At 37.7% G+C, this 19,430-nt stretch overlaps 1 protein-coding gene across 8 annotated transcripts in view; it reads right to left on the bottom strand.

The window, feature by feature from the left end:
- STX11 (syntaxin 11) overlaps positions 1 to 19,430 on the bottom strand; it is a 96,233-nt gene that overhangs the window by 11,832 nt on the left and 64,971 nt on the right. Inside the window, exon 1 of one of the 8 annotated variants that reach the window (XM_072643527.1) lies at positions 2,743 to 2,920. The exons of 6 other annotated variants lie outside the window; for them this stretch is intronic. The gene's annotated coding sequence lies outside the window, so the exon portion shown is untranslated. One more of the 8 variants, XM_072643524.1, reaches the window with a different exon arrangement.

Below are 19,430 nucleotides of genomic sequence, written 5' to 3'. Positions count from 1 at the left end.
CTTAAAGTGCAATATGCATGCTAATTATAATAAAAATAATGATAATATATATTGATACTATAATACATAATAGTACTCTATATAATGATATCATTTTTAATTACCAGAGTGCTATTCCTGGCTTCACTATTTACTATTTGTCTTGGAAAACTTGATTTCCTCCTCTGCAAATGTGGATAATAATATTTGCCTTTCATAAAGTTATTGTGAGGAAGCAAATGAGATGATATCATGTGAAAGAACTTTGAAACTTTAAAGGAGAGAGACAGACAGAGAGAGAGTTCTTAATGATTTGTTAGAAGATTGTTAGAAGAAAAGACTCCCTCAATTCAACACTTTATCTCTTAGGGGTGGTAATCAGCATACTGCCAACAGCTGCTGGATTCGGAGACATTTTGTTTTGTGGAATATTGAAACAACCGTGAATATTGCTGTCAACAACAGCCAAAGACCAATGTAGTCTGAGCATCTCTGTGCCTGGAGTTCAATGCTGCATTTATGCACAATCAGTATTTAATCAACAATTTAAAAGATCAGATTTCACTGAGAAATTGCTTAAATTATTCTTTTCACATTTCCACATAATGACAGATGAAAATAGATAACCCAAATCAAGAAAATGGAAATGAGTAGTCTTTTTGAACAAGCATGATGACTTGAAGAAGCACACGAGCAAATCACAAGCCTTCAATCTTAAAATCCAAACATTTATTAATTGCTGACTTTATGCAGGGCACTGTTTCCTGCATCCCAAGTAGTTTACATTCTAGGAAGAATTTTTAAAAATATACATTCATACACACACAAACGAGGAGGCAGTGAGGTGTAAGGGGAAAGCATACTGGATTTGGAGACAGAGCACCGAATCCCAATTCTGAAACTTACTACCTGTGTGATTTTAGACAAGTCACAACTTTTCTGGACCTCATTCCCTCAAACATCTCTTCCAGCTCTAAGTGTGTGATCTTTCAATGCAAAGTAAAATGGGACAAATCACAAACTTCACATTTCAACCAACTGACAATTGCTACTTCATCTTATTCTCCCCTCTACATGGTCTGTGAATTCATACAAACCACATACCATGCCTGAAACATACTCCCTCCTCCTTGTTGGCTCACTGAAATCCTTCTCTCCTTTTAAGAACTGGCTCATGTTCTTTTTACTCAATGAAAATTTCCCTCATCTCCTAATTGAAAGCTTGTTGGCCCTCCCCAGCCCAAATTTTCTTGTGGCACCTTCACTACATTTCTCCTTTGTTCCCCTCACATACCCATGCACTTCTATATCAGTCATAGAATCCTAAGATTTGGAGCTGAAAGAGGCCATAGAGATCCACTTCTCCAAATACCTCATTTTACAGATGACTTATTTCTCCATTGCACTGTAAGCTCCTTGAGGACAAGAACAGTCATTTGTCATCTTTGTATCTAAGTGCTGTTGCATTGAACAGAAGAGGAGTGCAATGTGCTATTAAATAAGGATTGAGAACCTCAGAATGGGTGAGGAGGAAGTAACAGAATGGACAGGATATTAATCAGCAAAATTAGGGGTTGGGTAGGAGAGGAAGAATGGAGTGTTTCAGATATAAAAAAACAGATGGCAAAAGTACAGAAATAGGAAAGCATGCATATCTATAATATGGAGCTGTCTAATCTGATTTCAGTATGTGGTAAGCGATAAGGAATAGAGTGGACAGCTAGGTGGTATTTCCTGGAGATAGGAAGACCTGAGTTCAAATCCAGCCTCAGATACTTACTAACTGTGTGGCCCTGGGCAAGTCATTTAATCTTGTGTGTCTCAGTTTTTTCATCTGTAAAATGAGCTTGAGAAGGAAATGGCAAACCACTCCAGTATATTTGCCAAGAAAACCCCTGAAAGGGATCATGAAGAATCAGACATGACCGAAAAATGACTAACCAACAACAAAGAAATAATGTAAAAACACTAGAATAATCTAGTTGAGCACCAGTAGGTGACAACCTGTGATGTTGTCTCTACCGATCTAGATCTGAGTAATAAATAATTAAACTTGCCTTAAAAGGGTTGAATCTTTGTTATCTTAGAGGTCACTTGCAGTTTCTTCTTGGAGGGTCCATTTAATAACATTTTGTGGTGGAGTGTGATCCCTATCTAGCAGATTCCTGTTCCTTTGCATCAGTGATCCTGATGTCCTTCTTGCTTAACAAGGGCAGAGAGAGTGCCCTACGTTTGTTTTTGTTCCCATAAGCATTCTCTTTGACTAGCAGTGCCATTGGCTAAAGTTCTGATGATGAATAGCCTCAGGTATATGCTTGCTCCTAATTTAGACCCTGACTTCCAGTTAGTTGGGGAAGGAAGTGGTAGTACTTTGCAGATAATTATTCAGGGTAGGAGACCTCAATCTGCTAATCTTACAGGTCTCAGTTGCAGTTAAATTATTTCTTAGCAACATTAATGAGGTGCTGGGCAGCTATATTTAGTGAGAAACAATAGAAGAAAAGGTATCTCCCATGCCCTTCTACTACCATGGTCACTATTTAAAGAAATTATCTTCAAAGATCTTGTCCTGTGGGTCCAGTTTTCAACATCACTAGTTATCTTGATCACAAATATAGCTTTGACTTGTAACTGTAGCCCTAGCCATAGACATAATAGGAGACTGCCTTTATGTTATGAGACAAGGGGGAGGAGCAATGAAAGGTTCTCATACCAAACTTATCAGACCCAAATTGTCTTGCTTTTTGATTCTGAAATTCTTACCATTAGCATTACTCCTTAAGGGAGCTCTTCAACTATGGTTTTAAGCAGGTAAAGGCTAGGGTCCTCCACTGTAGTTCTCCTCTGATGTCCTGCTACCTCATTGTGCTGTGATAATGGCCCTATGTTCTTGAAGGCTATGCCAGCATAGGGCATAAGGTCTAGTAGGTCCTACCAAACTGAAGAGCCTTCAAGTACTAGTGGAGATAGGCTGTATATCTGCTTCCCAATGACCAATCTCGTTGAATTTGGAAAGGCCCATCACCAGGTTGGTTGCAGGTTGATGAATTTTTTACCTACAGCTCTTGAAAACTATCTAGTAAGGCAGCAATTTTTAAACTTTCTGGTCTCAGGGACTCTTTACACTCTTAAAAATTATTAATACTCTCTTCTCCTCTCCCCAAAGAACTTTTGCCAGTTTCATATGTCAGTTTTAACCACATTAGAAACTAAAATACCTTAGTATTATTATGAAAATAGCTTTGACCTCACAGATGATCTGAAGTGATCTTAGGGACACTCCCCACAATCCCATGTCTCCCCAGACCATTCTGAGAATTTCTGGGACTTACCATCCCCAGGACAAAATCCAAAATGTTTGATATATTGATATATAAGGCAGGATTATAATTAACTAGCTGACACATTAACAAGGATTAGTTTATCTGATGAACATATTGACATTCTCTCCTCATATAGAACAAAGTGCTAGGGGAATAATAGACTGATATGTTTTGATAGGAGTGGGAAAATTAGGGAATGGGAGCCTGTGGTATTCTCTGTGATTAATGGGGCACCATTTTAGGAAGTTGTGAAAGACTAAGAGGTAAGGTCACTGCCTCCCTACAGAGTATACAGGAACACAGGTACGATAGAGCCCTACTGACACTGAGATAAATCTTATGCTTTTATTTCTCTACTCTTTCTATCCCATCAAAACTTACCAGTTCTATGTCCTACTCCCTCTAGATTCTTCTCTCTGTTTCCCTATTTCTGTCAATGGTACCACCATTCTCCCAGTCATCCAGGTTCCAAACCTTAGAGTCATCTTTGACTCTTCACTTTCCTTTATTCCTCATTTTCAGAACTAACATCTTTGGATTATTCCTTGGAAACATTATCTATATGCATTTCTTCTTTTCCATTCCCACTGCTACCAGTCAAGCATTTCACATTGAGTTTTTTTTCTGTTATAGCTTCTTAGAAGGGCTATATGATCTCTCCAATCCACCTGAACAGGACTCCTATACTTCAACGGTTCTGTAATCTGACTGATGTGGACTCCTCACAGAAAGAAGGTCTTTAAGGAAAGGTAGGAAGAGCACGTCAGTGATGTGGTAGAGGGAATCCCTATTCAGGTATGGGTTGGACAAGATGGCCTGAAGTCTTTCTGAGATTCTCAAATTCATTTATTCCCACCATTTCCCTTGCCTAGAATCACTCTGCTACTTTCCATTAATCTTAGTACTCTGCCTCTCAGGTATGACTTTGAGTAGATGCTAACCCAAAGTATGCCATGAACAAAGATGATAGTTTCAAGGGGCCCATAACTGAAGGGAGCCTAGATGACAATAATTGCATGCCTCACTATTTTGTCTAGAACTGGAGTTCCTAACCTTTTAGTCTGTTATGGATCCTTTGAGTAGTCTGGTGAAGCCTATGAACCTCTTTTCAGAATAAATGTGTAAATTCAGAATAAACGTGTAAAATAAGATTACCTAGGAAACCAATTATATTGAAATAAGGCTACGATTTTTTCTGATTCAAGTTCATGGATCCCCCACAAAGTCTTTCCATGACCTCCTTGGGGACCTGTGGACTCCAGGTTAAGAACCCATGGATTAAAGTTTTTAAAGGATCTTGTGGTATAATTGGATTAGAAGTTGTGATTCACACAGGGCTATGCAGCAGGCCCTCCCATATTGACAAAAATTAGTGAATTTTAATATTTCTTACTTCTTTCAAAGTCATTGTTTTTCATTCTCCATTCCACACTGCACCTAGATATCCTGGACAACTTTTTAGCCAATAATTATCCTTTCTTATCATTTTTGCTCACTAACATATGACAAAATATGCTCTTATTTGGGGGTGCTTCTCTTAATCAGAGCTAGTATGAATTTTGCCTCTCTTAAGAGTACTTAAGTATGTCAATTGTTGTTTCCAGGAAAGGGTAAGTATGGATAGATGAATCTTCCAGAACTGTTCATTAAAAACATTTGTATTTTTCTCTTTTATTAGAGAATCTTTCTCTTCGTGTCTTATATGATCCACATAAAGAATCAAGTGCCAGTTGTTAGAGTTATAAGGGAATAAGAATCTAACCTCTGGGTACTTAACCTGAGGTCCACAAACCTCCATGGATAGATTTCAGGGGTCTGTGAACTTGGGTAGGAAAAAATATTATCTTTATTTTCATTTACCTCTAACTGAAATTTAACATTCTTTTAATTATTTAAAAAAAAACACACATTATTCTGAGATGGGGTCCATAGATTTGATCAGACTGCCAAAGGGGATCTGTTGACACAGAAATCATAAAGAATCTCTGAACTGGTTTAAGCCCCAGACTTCACAGATTTTTGTGACTGAGGCTCAGAGAGAGATGAACTACTCATTCCAAATAAAAAAGCTAAGATATGACAGAGCTAGGATTAGAATGCAGGTTTCTTTATATCTAAGCCTACATCATGTCATGAGGCCCAAGAATTTAAAGATGCTTTCAAGTAGAGAAAAGGAAAAAAAAGAAAGAACATCCAAGGCTTTTGGGGAGCAATCTCTTGAAGAACAACAAAAACTTAAGTCATGAGATTTTAATACATCTGACTTTTTTTAACACTCTCAAAATCTAGTGTTCATACTTTCTGTAAAGATGTGTGAATGTGTTTCTTGCATTTATGTCCAGCAAAGACTCAAAACAGTATTTAATTTTGCCAACACTAAATTGTTAAAATGAAATAAAACTCAAGAAAAACCTCATTCTAAGCCACAAAAGAATTCTAGAGTTAATGACCCATGAGAGTGGTTTTTTTTTTTTTAATTTGCTGATTAAAACCACTCTATGGGAAAATCTAGAAAGGAAAGGGGACTATTATATTTGCTACTAGTAATTCAAACAAAAGAATTAATTTTTAAAAAATAAATGAATTAGAAATCTTGTAAAATGCTCATATCTCCAAGCTAATTGTTTAAGTAGCACAGATACGTCTCTTAGGAGATTTCATTCTCTTAAAAACCTCAAAGATACAAGGCCTGTTGCTCACTGTGCAATCCTGAATCCTAAAGAAACACTCTCCACAGGTCATTTGAATTATATAACACAAGTACTTTAACAGTGCTATTATACAGTTATAAGCCTCTTGAAGGCAAACCTTCAGTCAATTACTTCTTTGATAGATTCATATAATTTCAAAGTCCAACCTAAGAGTTCATTCAGTTCAAATTGAGGCAGCTAGGGGATACAGTAGACAAAGTTCTGGTCCTGGAATCAGGAAGCCCTGAGTTCAAATGTGACCTCAGATACTCTGTAACCTCTCCACCCTACCCCTGCCTCAGTTTCTTCATCTGTAAAATGAGGATAATAATAGCAAGTACCTCCCAGGGTGGTTGGGAGGATCAAATGAGATAATAACAGGAAAGCACTTAGGGACAGTGCCTGGCAAATACAAGTCACTTACATGTTTATTCCTTTCCCTTCCCCTTCTGAACTGTAGCTGAACAGGAAGAACTCCTACAATATCCCCAAGAAATGTGCGTTCAGTTTCAGTTTGTTTATAACTGCCAGTTAATATTATTATTAATGATGGAGACCTCATTACCTCTGGGGTAGCCCATTCCACTTTTTGTGTCTTTGATGGCATCTACTGCTTTACACATAGGCCTTCTCAATGAATACAAACTTTATAGATAAATATAGCTTTTGTGTCCTCATCTCTTAAGTAACTCGAGGAATGTGGAGAGATTTCCAAATAGAAGACAGCCCCAAAATGTAACAGGGTGATGATTAGGAGTCATAGTTTCAATATGACTCAATTCTGAGGACCATAGCTGTAGAACAGAAAAGGTGCTTAGAGGTCATCTCATCCAACTTGCCATTTTATAGGTGAAGAAACAGAGTCCTGGAGAAATGAAATACCTTGCCCAACATAACACAGGTACTAAGTCACAGGGCTGTCATTCAGACTGAGACCTGGTGCCTGAAAGTACAGCACTTTCCCCCTAATATTGGGACTCTCCCATTGAGTTGACGATACAGCTTGGTCTCATGTTCATTTAAAAGATATCTAAGAGAAAAGGTTTTTGTTTTTGCAAACTAATATGTATTTATGTGAGGGAATTGGATTAGTTCATCTTATTTCTTTAGCTATAAATGTCCATGATGTTCAGTTGTTTCTACACAGACATTTGGTAGAGTTGCAGTCATAGGTGATTTAGCAATAACATTCTGGTTTGGAATCCTACTATAACAATGAGCCCTTTCAGAGTTGATGGAAATTCCATATATATTTATTATGCTGATTCATAACAAGAAATAATTTCACTCAACAAGATAAAACTAATCTCAGCTGTGTTAAACCTAGAAACATTTGCAGTTGGCTCCCTGAGGAAAAGAGAATGGATTTTTTTTTTGGTTCAATCTTTTCAGTCATGTCTGACTCTTTGTGACCCATTGGGGTGGAGGGCAAGTATTATTAGTCTCCTCTTTCACCAATTTTCCTTCACATTGTTGCTAATGACATTTTTCAATTTGCAAAACTTAACTCATCGTTGCCTACTCAAAACTTTCAGTGGATCCCAATGCCTAGAAAATAACATACAAGCTCTTTAGCCTCACATTCAAAGTTCTCCACAAACTAACTCCAACCTACCTTATCTAGAATGATTTCATGATGTTCTCCTTCCTATACTCTCTGTGCCAGACAAAGCACATGGCATCCTCCCCTCTTCCACCACAGTATTACCGTACATTTTATTTCCCATTGCCTGAAATAGATTCTAGCCAGTAAGTTTGGTGGTAGGGAATATCATTTTTTCATCTTGTCACACTCTCTCATAGTACACAAAGTGCCTTGCACTTAAATTTGGCTGCTCACTTAGTTATTGACTTTATTTTAAAATTCTCTTCAGATTATACTTCACTTCACAAATCAAACCCTCATACAGACCCATGAAGTCCAAAATTGTGTGTTTTGTCCATAACATTTGTATCATGCCCCACAGTTGAGAAGATGGCCAGTCAGATGCTTCACTGAATAACCATTGCGGTTTTAGAGCTCATTGACTACTGACAAAAAAGAATGATTACAATGAAATTTCAAGGCTAGATGGCATGTAATTGCAGATGTTTTTCTCATTACCATCACCACAGATCTATCAATCTCTTCTTCCCTCCTCCAGTAAACAAGTTTAAATAGGTCAGCACTCTTTCACAAGATTTTTTTGGGGGTGGTGTTTTAGAACTAATTTAAAAAAGTGGAGGTAGTTCCTCCTTTTCACCCTTTCCTCTTTTGTTACTTCACTCGCTGAATGAAGATCTATAGTTAATTCCCATCACAGTCTGTTTTGCAGGGAGTAGACATCATGTGTCCCATTGTCCTCTGCTTTCAAAGCCTTTCTATTTGGTTACATCTGCTATAGTTTGTGTTAAGTCCTCCAAGGACTTATAGTAGCCTTTCAACATCCAGGCAGAGGTTCTTACCAGGGGCCCATGAACCTGCTTTTTAAAAAACATTTTATAACTATTTCAATATAATTGTTTTCCTCTGTAATTTTAGGTATTTCATTTTATGTACTTAGAAACATTATTCTGAGAAGTTCCATTGTCTTCTCTAGATTGCAAAAAGGGGTCCATGATATACACATAGAAGTTAAGAACCTCTGACCTAGGATTACCTCAACCTCAAAATGGGGCATTGGATACAATTTAGTAGGAAAGACATAGCACTTGAACAAGATTTTGAGGACAGAATTTTAAATAGTAGAAAGGGAGGAGAAAGCATTGTAGGTAGAGACAGTAGCAAAAACCCTGCCGCTGTGCCTTCTGCTCATTTGACTAAAAGGTAATTTTGAATTAGAATACACAGTGGTATTCAGCCTGGATTTCACTGTAGGGCTATCTACATTAAGAGGACAATTTTAGGAAACCTAAAGCAGGGACCATCTGCACTAAATTCCTCAATTCTATCACTTTCTTCTCAAATGTACCTAGCATCTCTATGATCTGTGATTTTGTAAGATTCCTTGCTCTGTAATTAAGACCCCAGATATTCAGATTATTAGTCTCATAAATTAAATCAGTGATTTTCAAATAGTTATTCACTAATAGAAATACTTTTATTTTCCCTTTCCTCCAAATCATTTCATGTTGTTATTTCTACAAAAACCACATGAAAAAAATTATTACAACATTCAATTCTGGCAGTGACTAAGCTGTAGTTTTTCAACACTCATTGAATAATCTCTGGAGACAAAGATTCATTGTGGTTATCTATTACTGACCAAAGATGACTGTGGTAAATTACAGCAAGATAGAATTAAGCAAGTGTTTACTTGACATCCTCCATGATGCTTTGTCAGGGTATGGAGATGGTCCCTAGATTGTCAAAGACCAACAGTGCAAGGTCTGGCAGGTTCTACCATACTGGAAAGGTTTTGAGTATGGACTATGTGACTGTTGTCTCAAGACCAGCTTCAGAGTCTACTCTTCAGAGGGTTGGCCATCAGTTAGTGAATCATTTGGACAACAGCAACTTATTAAACTATTGAATAAGATGGTGAGGGATTGCAATCTATAGTACTAGAAGGATTCTCAAAACATTAAAGTATAGTTGACTTCAGAAAAGCAGAGCAGTGCCTGTGCTACAATATTAAATTTAAAATATATTCTCTAAAATGCTGATGTAATAGATTTTGTTTCAAGTGCAATCTTTTTTCTGTCCTTTATGTGTTTCTTGAATCATAAAAAAATATCCTTGAAATATTTGTGTTTGTCAAGACCATTAAAAAAAAGGCTAGTTGATTTATTTATGGGAAAGGCTAAAAAGACTTATCCAGGTCCTGACCACATCCTATTTCTCCCAACTGCCCAGGACAAATTGGGCTACTCAGGATATGCTATAGGTATCCAGTACTTTTCCAACTTCATGCTTTTGTTCCTGCTGCTGTCTATGTCTGCAATATCCCTAGCCTTTAGTATGGTGCCTCACAAATAGTAGGTGCTTGATGAATTTTTGTTGACTACTACCTATTGACTCCCTCCATTTCTGCCTTTAAAGATTTTGTCCAGATTCAAGATCCATCTCTGATGCCACCCCTTTCCCCGCTAAAGTTCTACTCTGATGCTTCATTTTAGTGTTGAGATGACCCTTGTCCACAGGCTATACTAACACTTCAAACTCTGACCAATGCAACCAAACTGAAAAAGGCTTTCAACACAGACCTAGAGACCAACTGTAATTGTCCTTTAAGGATCAGCCTAATTAAATTCCAAAAGACTCATCAGTAACTGAGGATTTTATCTTATTTCATTTTTTTTGGTCACAATAACTCATGAAGGTGTAGAGGACTTTAGGTCTATATCACTGGAGTGACTATCCACACTGATAAATCATGGGCCTCTTGGAATACTGGAGTATGTGTGGATTCAACAAGGAGCAACAGGATGCTAAAGCTGGATGTGACTAGACAGGTTTGCTAGTTCAACCCCATCCTTCTTTCATAAGGCACCTGAGCACTGAATGGATTTTTTCAAGCTCATGTTTGAACTAGTAGTAGTACTAGTACCCAGATTGACTCACTCCCAAACCAACACTCTTCCCACCATGTGGTCAATACTTATTTCCTATGCCAGTATAAGAAAATCATTTTTATTGAAATTTTGAAGATGAATATTCCAAATAATGGTTCAGTTTAGGGAGTACTGAATGAACATAAGATATTTTCTCACAAGATAACTGGCAGTTAGGTGGTACTGTAGAAAGTCAATAAATAAATATTTATTAAACATTTACTGTGTGCCAGGCATTATGTGCTCATCACTGAGGATACAAAAAGAGGCAAAAGACACCCTTTACCCTCAAGGAACTGACAATCTTGTTGTTGGAGACAACAAGCAAACAAATATATATGAACAAGCTTTATTCACAATAAAAAAAGGAAATAATTCAGTGAGGGAAAGGCACATTAAGATTAAGGATTAAGAGCAGTGGGGAAAGGCTTCCTGTAGAAGATGAGATTTTCATTGAGACTTGAATCCAGGGAAGCCAACAGGTTGACATGGGAAGAGAGCAAATTGAAGGCATGGGGGACAGTCAAAGAAAATGCCCTGAGACAAGAGATGAAAACTGAGTGACTTGTTCATAGAACATAGGAAGATATTAACATATCTTGTTAACATATTAACATAACAAAGATATAGATATTAAAAGTAAATACAAAGTACTTTTGGTGACCATGGTGGGAAGGGCATTCACAAGTAGGGAAACAGGAATGATAAAGGAGATTCAGCAAAAAAACAAAGCAAGTACAAGCAAAACCATAAACAAGTACCACGGGAAAAATCAAAATAATTGGGCAAAACAAGCAGAAAGGTGGTTTTGAGTGATTACACGTGGAACTCTCCCACCCTTCTATTTTTTTAATCAATCATTAAAAGAAATGAAAAACAAATGTATTACCTTCAACAAAGTAGTATCAACCAGGCACATTCTAATTTACCAGGGAATTTTGCCCCTTTTTTTAAGCATTTTTTTCTCATTTACCTAGTCATGATCTATTATATATATATATATATGTACATATATATATATATATACCCATATATACATATATACATACATATATATATTGTCCTTTGGTTCTGCTTTTAATAATGAATACTATTTATAATAATATTAATCAATATTAATAATAATTATAACTATTAATAAAAATAACAATTATTTACATAGTACTTACTACGTGTTGGGCCCTGTGCTAAGCTGTTTACAGTTACCTCCTGTTATCCTGATTTTACTCTGGTTGCTCACATGCCCTACAAAATTTGCTTACTTAACTACAGTGCTAAACAGGGCAATGCTCAGAGCTGATTTTTCCTTGATAAATAATTTGTGTGACTCTGTCAGTTGCTGTAAAAAGTTAATAAACTACAAAACTAGATTTCCGTTCTTTCTAATTCTTTTAAAATATTAGATTAATGCTCTTTTTTTTTTTACATTACTTCTACCTCCCAATGACTTCTGTGTTCCCTAATAGAACCCTCCTTGTAATAAATAAATTCTGTCAAGTAAAACACATTATCATGCTAAACATGTCTGAAATTGGTATGCCTGCCTCATTCCCCACTTATATGATACTATATCTTTGCTGAGAGAAGAAAGAGACATGCTTTATTATCAGTCCTCTGAAGGCATGGCTAGTCATTGAATCGATCAGCATCCTGGAGTTTCCAGTTGTTGTTTTCCTTTATATTAGTATAGTGATTGTGTAAATTGTTCCCCTGGTTCTGGTTACTTTCTAGGCAGACTATTTCCCCAAGATTCTTTGAAATTCTTCATATTTGTTATTTCTTAATGTATTTTTAATATACAATTATTTAACAAATAATTCCTTCCTACCTTCCTTCCTCCTTCCTTCCTTTTTTCCTTCCCTCCCTTTCTATTCCATTCCTTTCTTCCTTTATATGTTTTTAAAGCAAGGCAACATTCTAGGCACTAGAATGAATAGGACCTGCTATTTTATTGGTATAGGGAATTAAAAATGAGGATTGGCATTCCCTCAATCAATGCAACTTAGCATTTGCTCTCCAATTTATTGTTTTAGAGAGTGGCTTGGAGCCTCAATAGATCAAATGACTTGCTGAGGATCAGGAAGCCAGTATGTCAGAGATGGGTCTTGAACCTTGCTCCTTTGTCTCTGTCATAAAGGAGCTATCACTTTAACTAGTCAACTAAAATGGAACTGTAACATCCCATTTCAAAGATGTCCCAACAAAACGTTATATATGCTACCTGCAAAAATACTTAAATTTAAAGTTTCAGGTTTTGTATAACTAGTCTCTTATTTGATCAATAACAGAAATAAAGGATGCCACAAATCAAGTTTATTTTAAACATTGAATATCCATAATAAGTGCCAAATGACCAACTAGTTGATTACTAGAAAGCACCTAGCCAACCACCACATTCTAAATACAATAAGGTGCTCAGTTACAAGTGCAGCTTTTGTTCCAATAAAGTCTGAACTAGCCTACAGCGGAAGCAATAGGACTGGAAAGGAAGACTCAGATACGGGTGATATTATGAAGGATGAATCTGCGGGTCTTCATGACTAACAGACTATAAGAGGAGACACGAAGTCCTTGACTCCAAGATTTTGAGCTGGATGACTTGGAGAATGATGGTACCATTTTCAAAAATAGAAATGTCTAAAGGGGGAGTTGTCTTCTGGGGAAAGATGATTATATGGTAAACTTTAGATATGTTGAGTTTGACAGGAAGTCTAGAGAGTAAGCTATCTTCTGGGGAAAAATGATTACATGTTGGGTCTTAGATATGTTTAGTTTGAGGTGCTAGAGTGGAATGGGACCCACATCCAAGTGGAACTAATCAGCATAAAGTTAGAGTGTGGGACTTGAGCTCAGGGAAGAAGTCTAGAACTGAGCGTAGATTTGGGAATTATGCAGAGATCATAGATTTAGAATTAGAAAGAACTTCTGAGTCCATTTAATCCAATCTCCTCATTTTACAGATGAAGAAATTAGGGAGGTGATGAAGGGAAGGTGGAGGTATGAAAGGATCTAAGGAAGCTAAGATTCCTCACAAATAGCCCAGTAAAGTGCTAAAAATGTACCAGAAGGAACATAAAGAAAATCAAAGAGAACAAGCTATGAGATCCTCTATCCAGTCTAAAAATTAATGTAAAGACTGCCAGAATCTTGTAGAGGCTCTATGTGGAGTCAGCCTAGAGAGGATAGAAGGCAAAGCATTCAAGCCACCAGATCCTACAGCAGGAAACAGGGTCAAATCAGTACTCAAGCAGCACAATGCCCAACTAGCCAAATCTGAGTCACAACAAAGAGACAGGGCCAGACAATATTTGTCCAGACAACCCAGCCCAAGCCAGCACCCCAGGAGCTCACAACTGAATCACAGTAGGTGACAGCTATAATTAATGCCCAGACAGACCATGCAAGAACCAGAGCAAAAATAAGAGCCAGAGCAGCCTCTGGAAGGCATTACCAACACAAACAACATCTGGTTGGGGTCTGTCACATTCATAGTAACCAATTCCAAATTTGGTACTATGCAAGGAGAAGACAGAGAAGGCACCAAGACCAAAACCCAAGTTGAGGTCCCAGGAGAACGAGCCAAAATCAAGGAATTTTTGCAGGAAGCAAGGTCTAGTCTCAGCCACTACATTCTGGATCAAGAAAGGACTACATTCTCCAAAAGTATTGGAGTGAGGAGAGACTGACTCAAGCACAAAGCCCCAATCCAGAAACTGAGACGGAAGATATGAATAACAAAAGAAAGTGTGTGTGTTCATTCTTCGTTGCTGAAGAAGACCATGCCATCAGAGAAATAATGACATGACTTGCACTTGACCTTGTTTTGAGTGAGGGAGGGCTGTGCAGGTCACCAGCCTCACTTCTCCTCCAGAACCAGCTGAATCCAGTGACGAGATACTCATCAGGATGACTGGAGATGGCCCAGGATGGGGCAATTGGGGTTAAGCGACTTGCCCAATGTCACACAGTTAGTGAATGTCAAGTGTCTGAGGTGAGATTTGAACTCAGGTCCTCCTGACTCTTGCACTGGTGCTCTATCCACTGTACCACCTAGCTGCCCCAACAAAAAAAAAGTAACCAATACAGTGAAGAAATACTATATACTGTGAGGAACAAAAGAGGTAAACCAAGAAGAGGGTAACTCCATAAACCCAAACAGAAAAAAAAGTGTCCTGGCCACAAGGAATAGAAGAAATGGAACAAGGGACAAAAGAAACAGGTTGAATAACATTAACAAAGAAAGAGTGTCAAGGACAACTTGAGAACCAGACTCCCTGAAATATCAGAATAGGCCAGACAGAAAGTAATGATTCCATGAGACAAGAAATGTTAAAGTAAGATAAAAAGATTGACAAAAAAACCCAGAAGAAAATGTAAGGTATATCCTACCAAAAACAGCTGACCTTGAAAACAAGAGGAAATAATCTAACATTCAGTGGACTCCCTGAAACCATGATCATTTTACAGGTGAGGGAACTGAGAACGAGTGAAGTTTAAAAGAAATTACTTGCCCAAGGTCACACAGGTATTAAGCATGCATGAATATGTAGGTGTGTAGGCGGGGAATGGGTAAGGGTAAAGTCACTGGAGTGAATAAGATCTCTTCAGAGGTAGAAGGGCAGAGGGCCAAGGCTCAGGACATCTCTCCAGGTTTTTCCCCTTTTTAAATGTACTGAACTTTCACAAACTAAAAGCAGGTATTGCTGCATCTATATCTGATTTGGATCTAGCAAAGTGTGTCAAGTGACATTTTGATTCGATAATTCATATATCTTAAGAAACCAAATCTCTCTGGAGAGAAGGATGGCAATTGAATCACTGAGACCAAAAGCAACATTCATTGGCCTTTCTTTCAAGTTTATAATGAGTATAAGGTACGCAATATTTTTAAGCAAGAGAAATCAATGGAATTTCCAGAATCTTCAAAAGCCTTTTTTGTTGTTTACCAACTCTTCATGACCCTATTTGAGGTTTTCTTGGCAAAGATACTGGAGTAGTTTGCCCTTTCCTTCTCCAGCTTATTTTACAAGTGAGGAAATACTAACCCAAGGTCATACAGCTAGTAAGTGTCTAAGGCTGGATTTGAACTCAAGTCTTCCTGACTTGAGGCCCAGAGCTCTATCCACTGTGCTACCTAGCTATCCTAAAAGACTTCTGTTTCTATAAAATAAGAGTTAGGGGAAACAGTGTGCTTTCTGGAGAAGTCCTTTGTAACTGATGATATTGTAATCATTTGGCTATTATATTTAAATAATATATTGGTATTCAATGTATTTTAGAGGATTATTTTTGGCTCTTTCATGTAAAATAATAGTAATAGCACTTGATATATTAAAAAAACTCTTTAAGGTTTCTAAACACCCTACAAAGTAGGTATTACTGTCTCAATTTTACAGGTAAGAAAATTGAGACTCAGAATTTAAGTGATTTACCCATGGTCACATAGCTTACACATGCCAGGCAGGATATGAACTCAGGTCTCTCTTAACTGCAAGTCTACTGGTCTTTTCCACTACTCTATACTGTTTTTCAATATAAAATTTGTCTCGCATTAAAAGGGAATGTGTTTCTGCAATGTTATAGTGAATTTTTCATATAATTGAAAGTTTACGTTTCAAAGACAAAAACTTGAAAAATTCTGAACTATTTTTATAGAATCTTTCTACATTATACTGAATGCTTCCCTGCCTTCTTTAACAGAATATACTAAAAATAATTTAGTCTTTTCTGGATGTCTCAGCTTCATTACTATGAACTTCTATCACTGTACTATGCAGTAATACAGTTCTGTGTCTTTCAAATTTTATCTGCCTCATCTCATGATATGAAGGTTATTGTAGCTCCCACCTCATTATAATGGCTCTCCCCTTTCACTTCTAGTTGGCTTTCTCTACTCAGCTAGGGGATGGGAAGCAAGAAAATAAAGCTTGTTTGTTATTGTATTTTAACTGTGTCAATAAGGTCTAAGCAATAAAGAGCATAGCTGTGGGACTAGTTCTTCATGCCCATTATTTTAGGGTTCAGAGACCTCTGTCACTTAGATCTTGTTAGGGTCCCTAGAGGATGGAAGTTGTCAGGTGTTTAGCCACTAATCAGAATAGAATCTTAAAATTCAGAGGAACTTTGGAGGAAACCTAGTTTGATTTAATTCAATCAAATAAGCATTTATTAAGTATCTATTATGTCTAAGACACTGTACACTGGGTACAAAAAGAAAAAAGATCACTTCTGATCCAAGTCCCAATCTAGAAACTGAGAGTGAAGATGTAAATAATGGAAGAAAGTAATAAATATGATGAAGGAATACTTCATTGAAGAAAAATGGATCATAGGATCATGGCTTCAGAGCTGGAAGGGATTTTAGGGGTCATCCAGTCCACCTTCCTCATTTTACAGACAAGGGGACTGATGCTCAATGACCTGCACAAGTTCAGAGTGCTAATTCATGGAAAAGGAAAGAAAGAAAAACCCAAGAGGTTTATAAGATATATTTAAGTAACATTTACATTCAAGAATCTTTAGTTATCTTATTTTTGCTTGTATGTATGATAGGGAGTTAAATTTTTTCACTGACATAATATAAAATATATATGTTAATATATTAATAACATATAAATATCAAAATATATAACATTTTATATATAATCAATCCATCAACAAGTATTTATTAAACACTTACTATTACGTACCAGGCAATGTGCTTTAACTAGGGATAAAAAAGGCAAAAATACAAAACAGCTCATTCCCTCAAGAAGTTTATCTACTCATGGAGTAGACAGCATGTAAAGTCTGAGGTAAAGAAGGGGAGCATTCCATGTCTGGGGGACAGCCAGTAAAAACACACAGAGATAGAAGATGAGTATCACGTGTCTTGAGCAACAAGCAGGCCAGCATGGCTGAACTGGACAGTCCGTAGAGAAGCATTTAGTATGAAAAGACTAGAAAAGTAGCAAGGGGACAATTGTGCGAGTTTTCAATACCAGGAGACTTCATCTTTGATCTAAGAGGTAAAAGAAAAACCACTAAAGTTTAGCTACCAGTAGATTAATATTGTCAGGACACTTTAGGAAAACCAGGATAGCACTCAGTTAAGAATATTGTGTGTGCTATGTGCCTGGCACTGTGCTAAGCAGTGGAGATACAAAAAGAGGCAAGAGATAGTTCCTGTCTTCAAGGAACTCACAATCTAATGGGGGAGAAAACAAACAAATATGTACAAATACGCTACATACAGGATAAATAGAAAATAATTAAGAGGGGGAAAGTGCTAGAATTAAGGGAGGGGTCAGGAAAGAATTCCTGCAGAAAGTGGGATTTTAATTGAGAGGGGAAGGAAGCCAGGAGGTGAAGATGAGGAGGGAAAGTATTCCAGGCATGAGGCACAGCCAGAGAAAATACCCCGAGCTGCTAGATTAGGATCTTTTTGTGGAAAAGCAAAGAAGATGCCATTGTGATTGGACTGAACAATATGCGATGGGGAATAAGGTATAAGAAGGCTGGAAAGGTAAGTGGGGGCCTTGAACACCAAGCAGAGGATTTTGCATCAGATTGTGGAGGGCAATGGGGAGTCAGTCATTGAGTGGGAGCATCAGAGTGACATGGTTAGACTTGTGCTTTTAGGAAATCACTTTGATGGCTAAATGGGAGATGGAGTGGAGTGGGCAGAGAATTAAGGCAGGCAGATTCAACAGCAGGCTATCACAATAGTCCAGGTGTGAGACGATGAGAACCTGTACCAGAATGGTGGTCCTGGCAGAAGAGAGATTCATTCAAGAGATTTTGCAAAAGTGACATCAACAGGTCTTGGCAACAGATTGGATATGGGAGGAGGAGTGAGAGACAGTGATGAGTCAAGAATGATACTGAGGTTACGAGCCTGAGTGACTGGGAGGATGGTGCTCACTTTAGCAATTGATAGATTGGAATGAGGAGAGTTTTGAGGCAGGGATGCCATTTAGCAGGTTACTGCAATAGTGTAGATAAGAGATGAGGAGAGCTTGAACTAAGAGGGTGATTGTTTGAGTACAGAAAAGGGGATGTATTTCATGTGTGTTTGTCCTTTGTTGCGAAGATCATGCCATCAGAGAAATGATGACATGACTTGCACTTGACTTTGTTTTGAGTGAGAGAGGGCTGTGCAGGTCACCAGCCTCACTTCTCCTCCAGAGCCATCTGAATCCAGTGACCAGTAAATTCATCAGAATGACTGGAGATGATCCAGGATGAGGTAATTGGGGTTAAGTGACTTGCCCAAGGTCACACAGCTAGTGAGTGTCAAATGTCTGAGGTGAGATTTGAACTCAGGTCCTTTTGACTCCTGCACTGGTGTTCTATCCACTGTACCACCTAGCTGCCCCTGTATTTCATTGTACATCGTGTATCAATCACAAGATCTGGTAACTAATTGGATATATGGGGTAAGTACATATGAGGAGTCCAAGATGACTCCAAGGTTATGAACCTGGATGACTGGGAAGATGGTGAGTAATAGGGTCATTTGGAAGAGGGGAGGGTTTTCAGGGAGAGATAAGTTTTATTTTGGGCATATTGAGTTTGAGATATACATGGGACATGCAATCCACAATGGTCAAGAGTCAGTTAGAGATGTAGGGCTTAAACTCAGAAGAGACATTAGTGCTGGATCTTTGGTTCTGGGGTCATCTGCAGAGAGATAAGAAACTGAATATCATTGTTATATCATTCCAAGATATGATGGTCACCATTATACTACTCCGCCTTCTTGACACTGCTGCCCCTCAATCCTAGATTCTTCATATACACACTTCCATTTATACATACACATACATACTAATGCACATATCCATGTGTGTTTGCATATATTCACTGCTAAGTTCTGGGACAAAAAGACAAAAACAGTCCTTGCCCTCAAGAAGTTTACATACTA

This window comes from Notamacropus eugenii, chromosome 2 (genome assembly GCF_028372415.1).
Source record: "Notamacropus eugenii isolate mMacEug1 chromosome 2, mMacEug1.pri_v2, whole genome shotgun sequence".
NCBI classification, from domain to species: Eukaryota; Metazoa; Chordata; class Mammalia; order Diprotodontia; family Macropodidae; genus Notamacropus; species Notamacropus eugenii.
The sequence above is the reverse complement of the archived record's forward strand: the minus strand, read 5'-3'. Positions and strand labels throughout refer to the sequence as shown.